General features: G+C 40.6%; 1 protein-coding gene across 4 annotated transcripts in view; it reads right to left on the reverse strand.

Moving 5' to 3' along the window:
* Positions 1 to 13,854, reverse strand: part of NUP93 (nucleoporin 93) — a 112,741-nt gene that overhangs the window by 42,349 nt on the left and 56,538 nt on the right. The window contains exon 1 of one of the 4 annotated variants that reach the window (XM_047711057.1): positions 11,616 to 11,954. The exons of the other annotated variants lie outside the window; for them this stretch is intronic. The gene's annotated coding sequence lies outside the window, so the exon portion shown is untranslated. Of the gene's footprint in view, positions 1 to 11,615; positions 11,955 to 13,854 lie in introns of those variants that run through there. 4 annotated transcript variants of the gene reach the window in all.

Consider the following 13,854-nt stretch of genomic DNA (forward strand, 5'->3'; position numbering starts at 1 on the left):
AACTGTGACCCTCAGAGCACCGCATCACTAGCATCCCCTCTTCTTGCCAACAAGCACTTTTTAATTGTTCATAGTCTCCCACCCAACCCGTCTACTGCTGGCCCACTCAATAAAAAACATTCCATAAACATCTGCAGGCCTGCTAAGTAAGATAACTACTCCTGACTTCCCCATCTGTATACTTCTCCTCACTGCCAGAGTCCTGAAAACAGATCCTCTTCTAACCAGCTCCTTGAATGGGTTTTGGTTTCAAGCTTTCTGGAACATATAATAGCTCTCATTCAGGAAGCAATTAAGGGCCAGATACTGCTCTAAGCAATTCAAAGACGTTACTGCTAATCTTTTAAGAGTATGAAAGAACAGACATGATCACTCCACTCTCCCCTCACCTGCCCCCTCTTCATTTTACAGGTGAGAAGCAGAATCTCAGCATTTAACTAAATGGACCACAGTTTCCCAACCAGGAAAAGGAAGATGCAGAATTCAAACAGTTCCGACACTCAAGAGACCCAACATTTCCAAGATAATAACGGAACACTACACTTCCCAATCAAGAAAATAAGGAAAAAAACCTTCCTTTTCTCTCTAAAAAGAGAGAGTCCGGAAGGAAGCAAAATACTTTAAATTTGTTTTCTTCATTATCAGTTCCCCTTTACAAATGATGAATTTGAAGGTTCAGAGAACACTAACGCTTAGACCAGTACTAGTAAGGGCTAACCCTTTCACTGTTACAGGGATCACTCTGCGCTAGATGAGCAATACACACATCTGCTTCTAGTCCTTGCTTTTAGCTCAGGACTAAACTGTTTCTCAGTGCAACATAACTGGATCATACATTAAAGTATGTCCTTAATTAATATAGGTTTAAATGTTGAAAGGGCCATTCGAGATGGTTTCTAGAGCTTTTACAAACTCCATAATGCTGTAGGGCCACACTAACATCATCTAGTTTGTAGAATCCAAATTTTCTGACCTCTTTTCTACCTTTCTGCATTCTACTATACTGTCTCTATCACAGCAAATCAAGGTAGAATAAACAGATATTTTATGATTGCATATTTATTCCTTTCTTCCTCCAGACTCATATAGTTAGGGAAGGAATGAAACAATAAATACTGAGTTCTTTGCAGTCCTTTAGAATGGTGTTTTCGAAATGTGGGTCAGAACTCGTAATTGGGTCATGAAATCGATCAGCATTTTTTAAATGAAATGACATGCAACAGAGATATGTGGTATAGGTAAATACTATTTTGTGAAACTTCTCTTCCAATTATGTATACGTATCTGTATGTATGAAGTGGGTCATGGTATAAAATATACCTCTTACTACAGGTCACAGACAAAAAAGCAGAAATCACTGTTCTACATGTCAATTCGTTGGCATCCCAAAATAATATTACTATTTGTTGCTGTGGAACAAATAAACAACATATATCTGCCCAAGCAGTATCTCCAGCCATGTGTTCCATCTTTTTTTTTTTTTTTAAAGTAGGCTCCTCGCCCAGCATGGAGCCCAATGCAGGGCTCGAACACAGGACACTGAGACCAAGACCAGAGCTGAGATCAAAAGTCAGATGCTTAACCAACAGAGCCACCCAGGCACACCCCATGTGTCCCACCTTTAACAGAAGAAGTGGGCTGCCCTGTAATGTACAAAGGTTTCTCTCACTATCTGAAAGTAGAACATCCCTTTGAAACCTTTCATAAGCCAAAAAGACATAAAGCAAAGAAGCAATTGCCATGAATACATAAGAAAAAAATTTTTGAGTGTTCCCAGACCCCCCAAATAACCTCTCTTTAGCTTTTCTGACACCTTAGAGTACATCTTATTAACGGGTGCACAAAATAAAACAAGATAAAGCACAGATGCTCACAGGTAGAGTTCAGAGCTATGGCGGCTACGGCTGAGATGCGGAGTGTGGCCGTCAGCAGAGGAGCTTGGGTGGTGCCGCTCTCCCTGCTGCTCCTCTCCCGGCTGCTGCTCTCCCTGCTACTCCTCTCCCAGCTACTTCTCTGAGCATGTGCTGCCTCTACGCTACAAAACAAAGGCAAAAGGCTTTTTTGCTTTTCATCTCATTCGTAAAAACAGAAGTCCGCTTTGGATTTCTTTTGGTTAGCAAAAACAGGTAGTAACGTAGGTCTTCTGTAAAAGCAAAGTGGCATAACACAAGCTTTTGTAAAGTACAGGGGATACCTGTACTAACCAAGAACAACCCAGAACATAACCACAGGTAACCCAATTCTCCTATCAAACGTGCGGTTACATCTCAGGGACCTGACAGCCACATTGGCTTTTAAATGGCTCACGCTGGGAAAGAAAGGCATGAAAAGGCCTTTTTTTAGTCACCAGGCAGGCTGGGTTTCAGAATACAAGTGGCAGCTAACTCCTACTGCAGAAGAAGGGAGTGGGCACAAGGATGTTTGTTTTTGTCAAATGGCCAAATTCTCTTAGCTTATTTGCTTTCCAAAAGTGAAAACTGTAAGAAATAAGGGTCTCTGTGCGAAAAATTTCTGTATCCACTTCAGCTAGGAAAGTAAGACGGCAAAACAAGAGCTTACAGTGACTCTTCCACAGTTCTCTGCTTCCCACCCACAACAAATAAATGATCTGCTGGACAGTTAGTTACATAAACAGTTTCAAGATTTTGAACACAGATTTCCTGACCAAAATAAATTTATTTATTAAAAAATAAAACAAAAAAAGATAAAATAATTAGTCTAGCTTGGCCCCACAAAGCAAAAGCCGTATTTTATATGGTTCTCAAAACACAAAAGACAATTCAGCGTCTCCACTCCTTCAACAGATCAACTGGGAATCTACTCTGACAGAATTTAAAACGAAGCACCCACAGCGGGCCAGATTTTCTGTGCGAAGGTATCTGACATAAGACAAAAACACACAGTGAGTGCTTTAAAACTTTTGTATCTTCTCTCATTTAATACATAATGATATACAAACTAATAGGAAATCTGTAACCAACATTCCAAATCAAACTAACACAAGTTAGCGGTGACAGTAGAAAATGGTCACTGTAGATGCAAAAAACATTGCCAAGACACGAGCAACACCTAGGAATGCAAGGAAAAAGTAAAAGAAAACCAAGCAGACCAAAAAATAAACTTAAAAACCAGAATAATCAAGAGGGTCTGCTCCAAGGTGGAAAGAAGACTTCCAATAGGCACTGCAAGTGGCCGTTAGAACTTGAGATATTTTAGGGTCTGATTTCTGGAAACACAGGAGTGTGAGCTATATCCACTACGTGCTTCAGCTCATTCTAAGGAAAAATACCTCCTACTTCCTTAACCTTGCCTAAATGTCCCTTCTTCCCAATTTCTGAACAAACGACCTCTTCTGAAACCTTCTCTTGGGTGAAATGTTTAGAAGGTAAAGCTGTTACTTCAGGAGAAAGTGAGGAAGGACAAAGCGAGATGCTGTGTTCAGACGGGCACAACAGAAGCCCTGCCAGTACTCAGAGGAGCCGCCGGGCTTATCAGATGGTGCGGACATGCTTTTCATTAGCTCCCTTTGTGGTGCCTACAGAGAACGCCTCAAGGAATTTTCAGGTGCAGAGAGATGTTCATTACTGATAAAGCCTAAAAGATGAACAGAGAAATTTTTAAATTTAAACATTTCCAAGATTTGGGGGACTTCCATATGGTTTTATAGCATGTTTGGTTATTTTATCAGAGCAATATTTAATGTAATACAGTAAGAATGCACAGAATGTCAGCCTAAAACACCCAAGAGATAGTGAATCTCCTTTTGCAAGGAATACAGATGGAACAGCAAATCCAGGCTTTATTCTGCAACTCAGGTATTTAGAGCAAATCCCAAGGCGAGTTTTCTACAAAAAAAAGTTTACTACTTTAAACTGTTTCTTCACAGACTGCATTAAATTTTAAAAAGCAGATACATTGGTATCTTAAAAAAAAAAAAAAAATCCCCCTGCAGAAAGCAGTGCTAAGCTGGCGGCTGACATTACCAACTGTAACATATTTTTAATGCTGTTGTATGATTTCTCACTGTGCATTTATGCAAAAGCCTAGCCGCTCTCCTGCAGCAGGTGGCAGCAGACCCTGCAAGAGTGGCTGTGGAGTGCCACCATTTGCCAGCTCAGCAGATCCAGAGGCCTGCAGGCAGCTCTGGAGCCACAGGTGGCAAACCTTGTCACTATAACATGGCGCTGCATGGGCAGCAGGCCATCTGTCACTGTCAGGCTGCAGGGTCCCATTTTGTACATGGTTTCTACTACTGGGCTAAACAAAGGGTCACACAATTAGGTGATGGATTTGGGCCCATTAAGGCAAAATAAATCACTTGCTCCCATAATTCACATTGGTTTAAAGGATGGTCTACAAATTCGCACAGGTTAAAGCTAACCCAGTGTTGGTCCAAGGAGATTCTAAACCTAAGAACACACAGCTCTGAGAAAGTGCCTCCCTCTGGACCCACCCAGAGCTTTCCGGGCAGCACTGACTTAAGCGTGCTGGCACATCTCATCTCTTCAAGGGCGTGTCAGTCCAGGAGTGATGAAATTCCATCTAACCTGTATCTTCTGCAAAAGCCACAGGCCTCTGAGAGAGCCATTCATACAACCCCATCTAACTTCCTTTTGTGGACCTCTTCCTATTATCCTCCCCAACCCACAAAAAGAGGAGGAGGAGGAGGAAGGGAGAAATAACTATCACGTAACAAAACCCCAAGTCCCAAGACTTTCAGTATTGGGTAAAGAAAGAATGTAAGAGGCAGGACTCATCATGACCCAGAAGGGGACTTTGAGTCTTTTGAGGACACGGACGTGCCATTCCTGTGTGTGGCAGTGAGGGGTGCAGAGGGCACAGCACACCTCCCGTGTCAATACATAACTACCAGATGCCTCTTCCTAGTTCTCCGCCAAGCCATGAAGCTGGTGTCCTGCCCCGACGAAGTAAGGCTGAGGTTAAGAGCTGCACCCTTGTGAGGTCAGTTACATATCTTATGCTACTGCTACAAAAACGGTTGTGCCCTGTTAGGGAGTCCAGGGTATTCCCGTTATTTGTTCCCTATCTCTGGCCTTCCAGGAAAGGAAAGCAATCTGTTTAGCTCAGTCACTGGGAGACTAAGTGCAGAGAGTAAGAGCATAATATAAATAACTAAAAGAATAAATGATGGTCATTTAGGAACTAGTGAGGAAAAAAACGTCTTCAGCAGAACTCTCCCTTCTTTCCAAATCCAGCAAAGCCCGCAGTGACCTTTTGGGATTGCATAAATAACTTTCCCCTGCTGGTCCCAAGAGGTCTGGGGAGAGGATGTGGCTTGCTCCGTGCTGAGTCTCACCACTTCATGAAAAACAAGCCCCAGCCTGCGTGCTAGGGAGAGGGCCCGTGATGCAGCAGGATGCGTGGCGCTGCAGCGGCTGGGCCTCTGGCGGCCATCCTTTCTCTCTGCTCCTAGAAGTGGGGCAGGGAGGAACAGGAACACTAGAAGCCAAGGCAGAGAGGGACAGAGGGCAGCCAGCCAACTGTTCTCAGACTGCTGAGGTGGCCCCATGGGAGAAAGCAAGGACAGCAACTCTGAACACTTTATCTCCCCGCCCCACCCCTTGCCCCGGTAAAAAACTGGTACACTTGTATGGCTAACCTTTGGGGACACAAGAACAGGAGGAATCTAAAGAGAAAACTTCAATTTAGTTTTGCAATTGGGATGTAATAGTGCGGCAAAGTATGTCTGGCTTTAAAAACCAGCACCAGGGGCGCCTGGGTGGCTCAGCTGGTTGAGCGACTGCCTTCGGCTCAGGTCATGATCCCGGACTTCCAGGATCGAGTCCCACATCGGGCTCCCAGCTCCTTGGGGAGTCTGCTTCTCCCTCTGACCTTCTCCTCTCTCATGCTCTCTCTCACTCATTCTCTCTCAAATAAATAAATAAAATCTTAAAAAAAAAAAAAACAACCCAGCACCAGAACCCTCTCCTCACCCAATGGTACGAACAGATCTAAAAAATATTAATGCTATAGTCATTTGAAGTGATGGTAAGAGAAGGAGAACATACATTAAGGGACAATAAAAATGTTTTAATATGTCTTTGGGGAACTGATTTCCATCTTGGAGACGGATCAGTCCACAGTCAAAGAACTTTGGGTACTAAAACCGCACTGCAGTATAAAACGGGAATGCATCAATAATGGCCTTTTATCATGGCCGACATCCCCTGCCACTGTCCCCTAAATCCACCCTAAAAGAACTCATTAAAACAACCCTGTATTTTATCAGAAAACACAGATCCCCTGCTTTCCCATCTAGTGTCTTTTCCCTTTGGAAATAAGATTTGGGGGCTATGAGAACAGACAGCAGAGGGTGTGTCTCCGAGCTGGTCAGGTGGGAACCAAGTGGTTTTTGCCAGGCTGGTTTCTACAGAGCTTGGAATTAAGTTCTACTTAGCAAGCACAAGGAGTGCTGTTAGTCAAGACAGTGTGTGGGAACCACGTGTCCTATTAATTCCCTGCCGGCACACGGTGTCAGTCATTCACACTGCAGTCGAAAATCACAGCTCCTCCTGCTCTGCAGCACTGCTTATGCTGACAGGACTGGAGCACTGATCGTCATGGCTGTCAGAGAAAAGGGAGCTTTGGTTGTGCTGCAGTTTCTTCTTATTCAGAAATTCTTTTCCAAACATTTGTCTAGAGTCCACTAAAACAAGCAAGAGACTCATTTATAACTTCCGGTTGTCTTACACGGAATTTGTCATGGTACGCCTCTGCTCTGCTAACAGTACTTGGGATTCCACTCTCTCTCTCAAACCTTAAGTTTGGAAACATTTTGACTTTACCCTGTCAGAGCTGAGGGAATACCACAGGATACACCACTCACCGTTAATCATCATGGCTACAGAAAGTAGAAAACACCGCCTAGTCGGAGTGGCAAAAGTAAACTACAGAAGGAGAGCGCAAGACCATTTTATGAATATAAATAGCCTGAAACGGACAGGGAGCTAAAACCTTTCAGCCAGTCCTTCCATACTAGGAAAAGGGCAACCCTGCACTATGGGACCCCTCATACCTACAGCTGAAGGAGTGATCTGCTGGGAGGGCGTGTCAAAATGCCCAGCTCCATCCCAGCTCAGGGCAGATGGATGCGATATCCATGCCCACCTCAGGAGATGAGTACTTCCTTCTTGGAACTGAGCCAACATGATGGACGACTGAAAAGCTCAATTTGCAGAATGTGTTTTATTTTTAAATGTTTGTTTATATATGATAAATCTGTAAATGCATTATTGACTACAACACAGGCCCAGGAAGACTCCAGGCACAGCTCAATTAAGTCATTTCTGGCAAGACTGAGAAGGAAGATCTCTGTGAGTTAGGCTGCTCAAGCAAAGACAGGCTCTGCTGAAAGATCAATCCATTAGGCCCATCAGTCACCAGCGAGCCCACAAAGAGGAAGACATGGAGTCAGATGCAGACAGAGGCACAGCACAGCACAGATAAAAGGGAGTCAGGTGGCCTGAATTTGGGCCAAAATCAACTGCTTTGCAGATGTATGACCTTGAGAAAGTTGTTTAACTACAGAAAAGCCTTGCTTTATCTAACTGTAAGATGAGCTAATTACCCTTCATCAACTTCGAGGCCAGCTCTGAAAATTCCAACTCCAGGAGAGAAGGGAACAGGTAAGAAATTAGCACTGTCACTACCACTATGACTACAGGTCACTTTCAAATTAATCCATACCTGAACCACAAAAGAAATACAATAAACTTTGTTTCTGAAGGTGGCAACATTTATTTTACATATCAAATAACCTAAGCCCACATAGCGCTAGAAGGAAAACCAGAGTCAAAGACAAGTAACATCTTTTCATAGGAAGACTAGTTTCATCTTGCCATAAAGGACACTCATACTGTCCTCTATTTTCTAAAAATCCACCTTATATTGGAAGGAGTTATGTTTCTAAATTAAGAAAAAAGAAGAAGAAGAAAACACAGAGCAAGAGATTTCAGAAATGAGGATATAAAATAGCTATTAAAAATTTATTTTATCCATAACTCACCAATTTCTTATAGGTAACAACCGGAAGTTATTTAGATATAAATGCTAATTAAGTGTTTACTTCAGGAAAATCTCAAAATTTCTCTCTTCTAACAGAATAAAAAGTAACTGCAAACTGCCAAAGCAGTGCTACTAGAGGGGTCTCCAAACTTGACTGAAGAAAGATGACTGGTGCGGTGCACCTCTTATCACAGCGTTCCTGGGGACGCCATTTTACTCCTTGCTCACTGCCATCTTAGTGCCACAGAATGCTTCTAGCGGGCTGGCCGACATGCTTGCTTATCTACATTATGGCACTGCCAGAGCGTTCAAAGGTTTGATATGAATACTTTTTTTTTTTTTTTTTTTTGGTAGCATAAGAGCCATCCCCTGACTCGTTACTACCAGCCAGGCTAAAATTCCATGAGAAAACCGAAGAATTTGCAGATTGTAGAGATGTGGGAATCTCCTACAAGTACCAGAAAGGAAAGCCTCTTCCCAGCAGCCAAACTTGAGTAGACCATGATAGAGGCAAAGAAACTGGAAAGCAACTGAGTCTCTGCTATCTCTCCAGAGTACCGCATACACGGCTTCCATAAAGCCAGAGAAAGAAAACAAGACCAGAATCTTCAAGTTTTACTTTAAAAATTTCAAAGGGAGGCTTTGTGACACCCTTCTTGCCATCCAACCAAACATTTTGTGCAAGCAAAGCGGCAGTTAAAATGGAGTTCTAATCTGTTGCCCTGAAACTCTTCCATTTCAAAGAGCAAGCCTTGTAAAAACCAAGGGAAAAGAATCCCTTTGCATTCTACCATACACCCAAACAATGAATATAGTGAATGTCCTTCCCGGGGTTAAAATAATTATATTGAGATCTAGGTTTTTATACTACAACCCTAAGATTTATTTAAGATTTATGGAATCTTTGTAGGATTCTGGACAGGGCTTAGGATCACTGATCCTTCCTATTTCAGTGAAAAGACTGATATGAAAATCTTCCTCTCCCTTAGTTTTAAAAACATCTATTAATTAAAGAAAACCAGCATTCAGTGAGTAGGATGAATAACAGTTAGTGCAACAAGACCTGGAAGAACAGCTGGCTTTATAAATTTGATATCAAGTAAAAAGGATTCTCAGACACTCAGTTCTGTGAGATTCAACTCCTGAAATGGCTACTAAAGGATTTTGAGCAAATTCTTCATGGTACAGTTTACTGTAAAATACACTTACTACAAATTCTTCAGGGATAAGTGCCGTTAAAAAAATAAACACAAAAATCAAAGTTAAAATTCACTTATTTCCTCTCAGTAACAGCATAAAGGAACAAAGGAATAAGCCAAGTCAAATCCAATTAATTCTAAGAATCAAGATTTATAAGCTTACAATCACAAACAAGAGTTTTCCACAAGTAGCTTTGAAGTCACAACTATTAATTAACAGAAGGCACTAAGAATTATCCCCATTAATGAGAATGAAAGTCTCAACCTATTGATAGTTTAGGACAAAATCTTGTTTTGTTACAACATTTTTTCTTATATATTTCAATCAGCCACTAAAGATCATTAACACGGAAGGGTTTTCTTCTAAAAACAAAAAACAACACAAAATCTAAACTAAAATCTAGTAATTTTCTTCAGGACTGGAAAATAAACTGTTTGTAAAAGACAGTGGAAAAAAGCCTGAACTCTTAAATATATCACATTTGGATTTTTTCTTCTCCCAAGTATCATTTTCACCTTCTGACTGGTGATAAACTCATACCTCTCATTAACTTAAATTACCAGAGAAGAATTAATCAAAAGCATGTGTTAAAAATCACTCATAGAACCTCTATTTTAAACATGCACGTATCACACTTGGTTTCTGACACACACATAAAAACATACATCCAGGAACCTGTCTTACACCTTTAATATCTGCAGCATTCATTCTAAAGTCTATTCTGCCCATTCAACCAAAGACAAATTTTCAACCTCTCCCGGCTATAGGAGTATATGAGAAATACTTACTGTAGACAAAAGGATTCCATTTTCTTTCTGGGAATATTCTCCACCCTCCTAGAGAACTCCTCTATGCAGTGTGCAAATTCATTTTCTGAGTTTTACAGTCACAAAGCTCTTGTGCCACAGAACCGAATGTAAATGAAATGGCCCTGCAGCTGCCTTTAGAGCGCAGCTCACCTCAACCATGATACAGCTAATTGTTAAAAATGGTGGCTGAGACATTTTCCATACATTAAATTAAGGAGCTCTGATGAAGATGCTGGCATCCACCCACTTCAGACAAAGGAAAATAATTTGCAACTGTACCAAGGCACAGATAATTGAGTCATCTCCCATACAGGGTCAGTGTTAGAGGTTTCCTCCATCTTTACAAAATGCAAACCACAGCTCATTGTCTCATCTCAGAAATCAATTCCTTGCAATGCTGCACTGGGTCAGAGTTTTAAAGGAATCTTGGTCGTAAATCCAGACCTCCAATGCCAAGACGAGAAAAATTCTCAGTACCTCTCCCTTCCCTGAGCAGCTCTCCTCCATTCCCTACTTGACAGCTCCTCAAGTCTTCCTATTGTTAAGAGTACAGAAAGTCCCCCACCTCTGAAGGGAGCTAAATCTCTCAACTAGGTGAGCAATTTCCAAGTCCCTGCTTCGGAAAAAAGTCCGGACCCTACAGGTCCCATGATACAAATACATTCCTTGGGATAAAAAGCTATATACATCACTGCCTTCTCCTGTTTATAAGGGAAGACAAAAAGCAAGCTACTTTTTTCACTGAATCAAAAACATTTTCATCTCTGATATTAATCAAGGTATTAAAAGTGTTATAGGCAACATTTATAATTTCATTACCCTCCAGATAATGCTTACACGACTTAGGAAGTTTCCATCTCATGTACAGAAATCACATTCTCCACAACAAAAATGTGAAATATACTTAAAGGACTTATACTCTTTTGAGAATAAATTTAAGAAAGAAAAAGTAACTATCTTAACTGAAATTGCCTACGTTTGATAATACTTAAAAAGTCCACATCTTGGGTGTTACTATTTAATTCTTCTCATTTAAAGCCTTATGCTAAAGCATTTCCTGTGAGATAATCCTAAATACCTCCAATAGTACTTTTTCCCTTCAACAAAATATAAATGACTGAAATAAGGCATCACACACACACACACACACACACACACACAAAATCCCAAAGGATCTGATTTTAGAAAAGAAATTCTATTTTAATGCTTTATCTCATATGAGAATTCTGCACTTTACATGCATCTTTCAAAAAAATCCTAAAGAAAGTCCATACTACTTACTAAAGATGAAGTCTGCAGAAATCCAAAATAACCAACTATTTAAATCTTTAAGCAAATACCTCTGCCCCACCCAACAGATTTTTTTTTTAAAGAAAAATATTAGGATGACAAGGCACAAATCTGAAGAATTCTCAGGAGAATCGAGTACTTTTTCTATCAAATAAGTTAAATCCTCTGAATTTACCTTGAAATTTTAAACAAGCCAAGCCCTTGTCTTTCAACGGTACTGCAACAACATGCCGTCACTCTATTTACTAGGGTGCATTTATCTTCATTTCTTTACAAAACAAACAATCCTACCTGCAGCTCTCAAATTTTAGGAGTTACAGACCGGTCGATGCTGTTGGTCACGGCAGCTCTTCCATACCTTCTCTGTGGGATGAGCTCTGATGGAACCAGTGCTCAAGTTTTTCCCATTCCAGATAGCCAGAATTGAGGGGGTAGGGGGTGAGAAAGAGGAAGGGAGAGAGGAGAGGGAGAGGGGAGAGAGAGAAAGAAGAAAAAGGAAAAGAGAACACTCTGCAAATGTTGATATGACCGAAGCTTTAAAGAGTCCAATTAGACAATAAGATGGCAGGGTCCCCTTAAAAGGGGTACACTGCAGCCCCTGGGGCACAGCATAATCATTCGTGCTGCTCTACACAAATTCAGAGAAGTCAGCCTTCAGTTTGAAAGCACAAACTGATGGGAGTAACAGTTTATAGGTTACAGAAGGGTATTTTATTGTTAACGGACTGTACCAAGTTAAGATTTAAGAGGGGGAGAGACAACATGAGCCAAGGAATGCTATAATACTTTTTTTTCCGACCCAAGCCACTGCAATTACTCTGATGTGAATTTTTGATGACTTCCGACATCTTGCATGGTTAATAATCGCTTCAGCTGTCATGTTTGGTTAATGTGGAAAATGCATTTGCTGCATTGTGATGCAGTGCTGTGGCCACAGATTGTAACACCAGTTGTGAAGCTGGTCCCTTAACTGAGCAGCAGGAATTTGCACATGCCATGATACTAAAATAAATGGTAGTTAAAAGATTTTATACAGCAGCAGACAGATTCTGCCATTTTAGCCTACAGAATGTGTAGATCCAACATACACAAGCATCTCAGATCGTTGTGCCCTCATCAATTGTACCGTCCTTCAAACAGAACAGTAAATTCACCATCTTAAATGTTTGGCCTCTCAGTAGTTAAAAGATTTCAATACTGTTTAAATAACTATTCAGATTAATTATAGCTTTGAACAGAACTGAGGCTATTTGCATTTCAGGAATATACAGCCAATGAAACTGTCAGTGACACAGGAAAATGCAGACCTTTTATTAACATATGCTCGGCTCAACTGTCACTTCTTTGTACAACATTTAGGGAAAAATATATGATGTGTAAGTAATGAATATTCCCATTCTACCGTAATGGTTTTTAAAAGAGCTCCTCAGACAGGGATTTTTTTTCCCTCCATGTTTTAATGTACAACCTGAAAATTAAAGACTACATTAAAATACCAACATACGCTTTTCATTGTCACTAAAAGAAACTCAATGCAGCAAACAACTGTGCAATGGCAGGAAAGCTTGTGAAAAAGCAAAGATCAGACCACATGAAGAACCAGGCATCCGACGATTAAACTCAGGCCAGTCAGGTAGTGAACCGTCATTATGGTGCAGATTGAAAAAAAAATTGCAAGAAAGACCCTTCTATCTTCAAAAACAAACCCCACAAATCCCATAATTGCAATCTGTTGGTTGCAAAACCAACACCTATACTGCAGAACCAGAATGACACATGATATTTGGCAATTCTGTAATATATTTTTATACAAATATTAACTTGGCTACTTAGCATCTAGAATTTGGCTACTTAAGCTTCTTATCCATCTACAATCATCATTTTGGTATTTAAAGAAGCAGAACCAAGTTTTGTTGCTTTAAAAGAAAATTAAAATAATTAACTTATATTTCTTACATCAATACTTTAGCCAATTAAATGCTGAGAGTTGAAATGTTGCAGACATTTCTGCCTTTATTAAAAAAAAAAAAATAACCAAAAAAGAATGAACATAGGAAAACACCGGTATCTGAACAGTGCATAACAATGAAAGAACTTCTGCTACTAACATAAAAATCAACTCATGATTTCCTTTGTTTTATTCATTGCGATAACACCAAATGCATAATTTGGAGGTGCATGTGTTAACAAAGCGCTGTAAAGCGGAAGAGCACTCTAGTTTTGTTTCTTCCCCTAACTTAAAATTAATTAACCAACAGTGCTATTAGGTGCCATAGCAGATGTTACAGTAGTTGTAGCTAACATTCAACAACTCGAGCTTTTTTTTTTTTTTTGGTTCCAGACCCAACACAAGGTACCACTAGCAGCTCAGAAACTGTACAAGGAAGGAGGGAGGGAATGTTGGGGGTAGCTTTGAAATTAACCAGGCTCAGCTTATGCTCCAATTACTGAACAAAAGACAATCCTGGGGGACCGCTCTCTGAACCAGTGCAAGAAGCAAACTCTTTTGTTTCTGATCAAATAAATACTG

The sequence above is a fragment of the Lutra lutra genome, chromosome 17 (genome assembly GCF_902655055.1).
Source record: "Lutra lutra chromosome 17, mLutLut1.2, whole genome shotgun sequence".
NCBI classification, from domain to species: domain Eukaryota; kingdom Metazoa; phylum Chordata; class Mammalia; order Carnivora; family Mustelidae; genus Lutra; species Lutra lutra.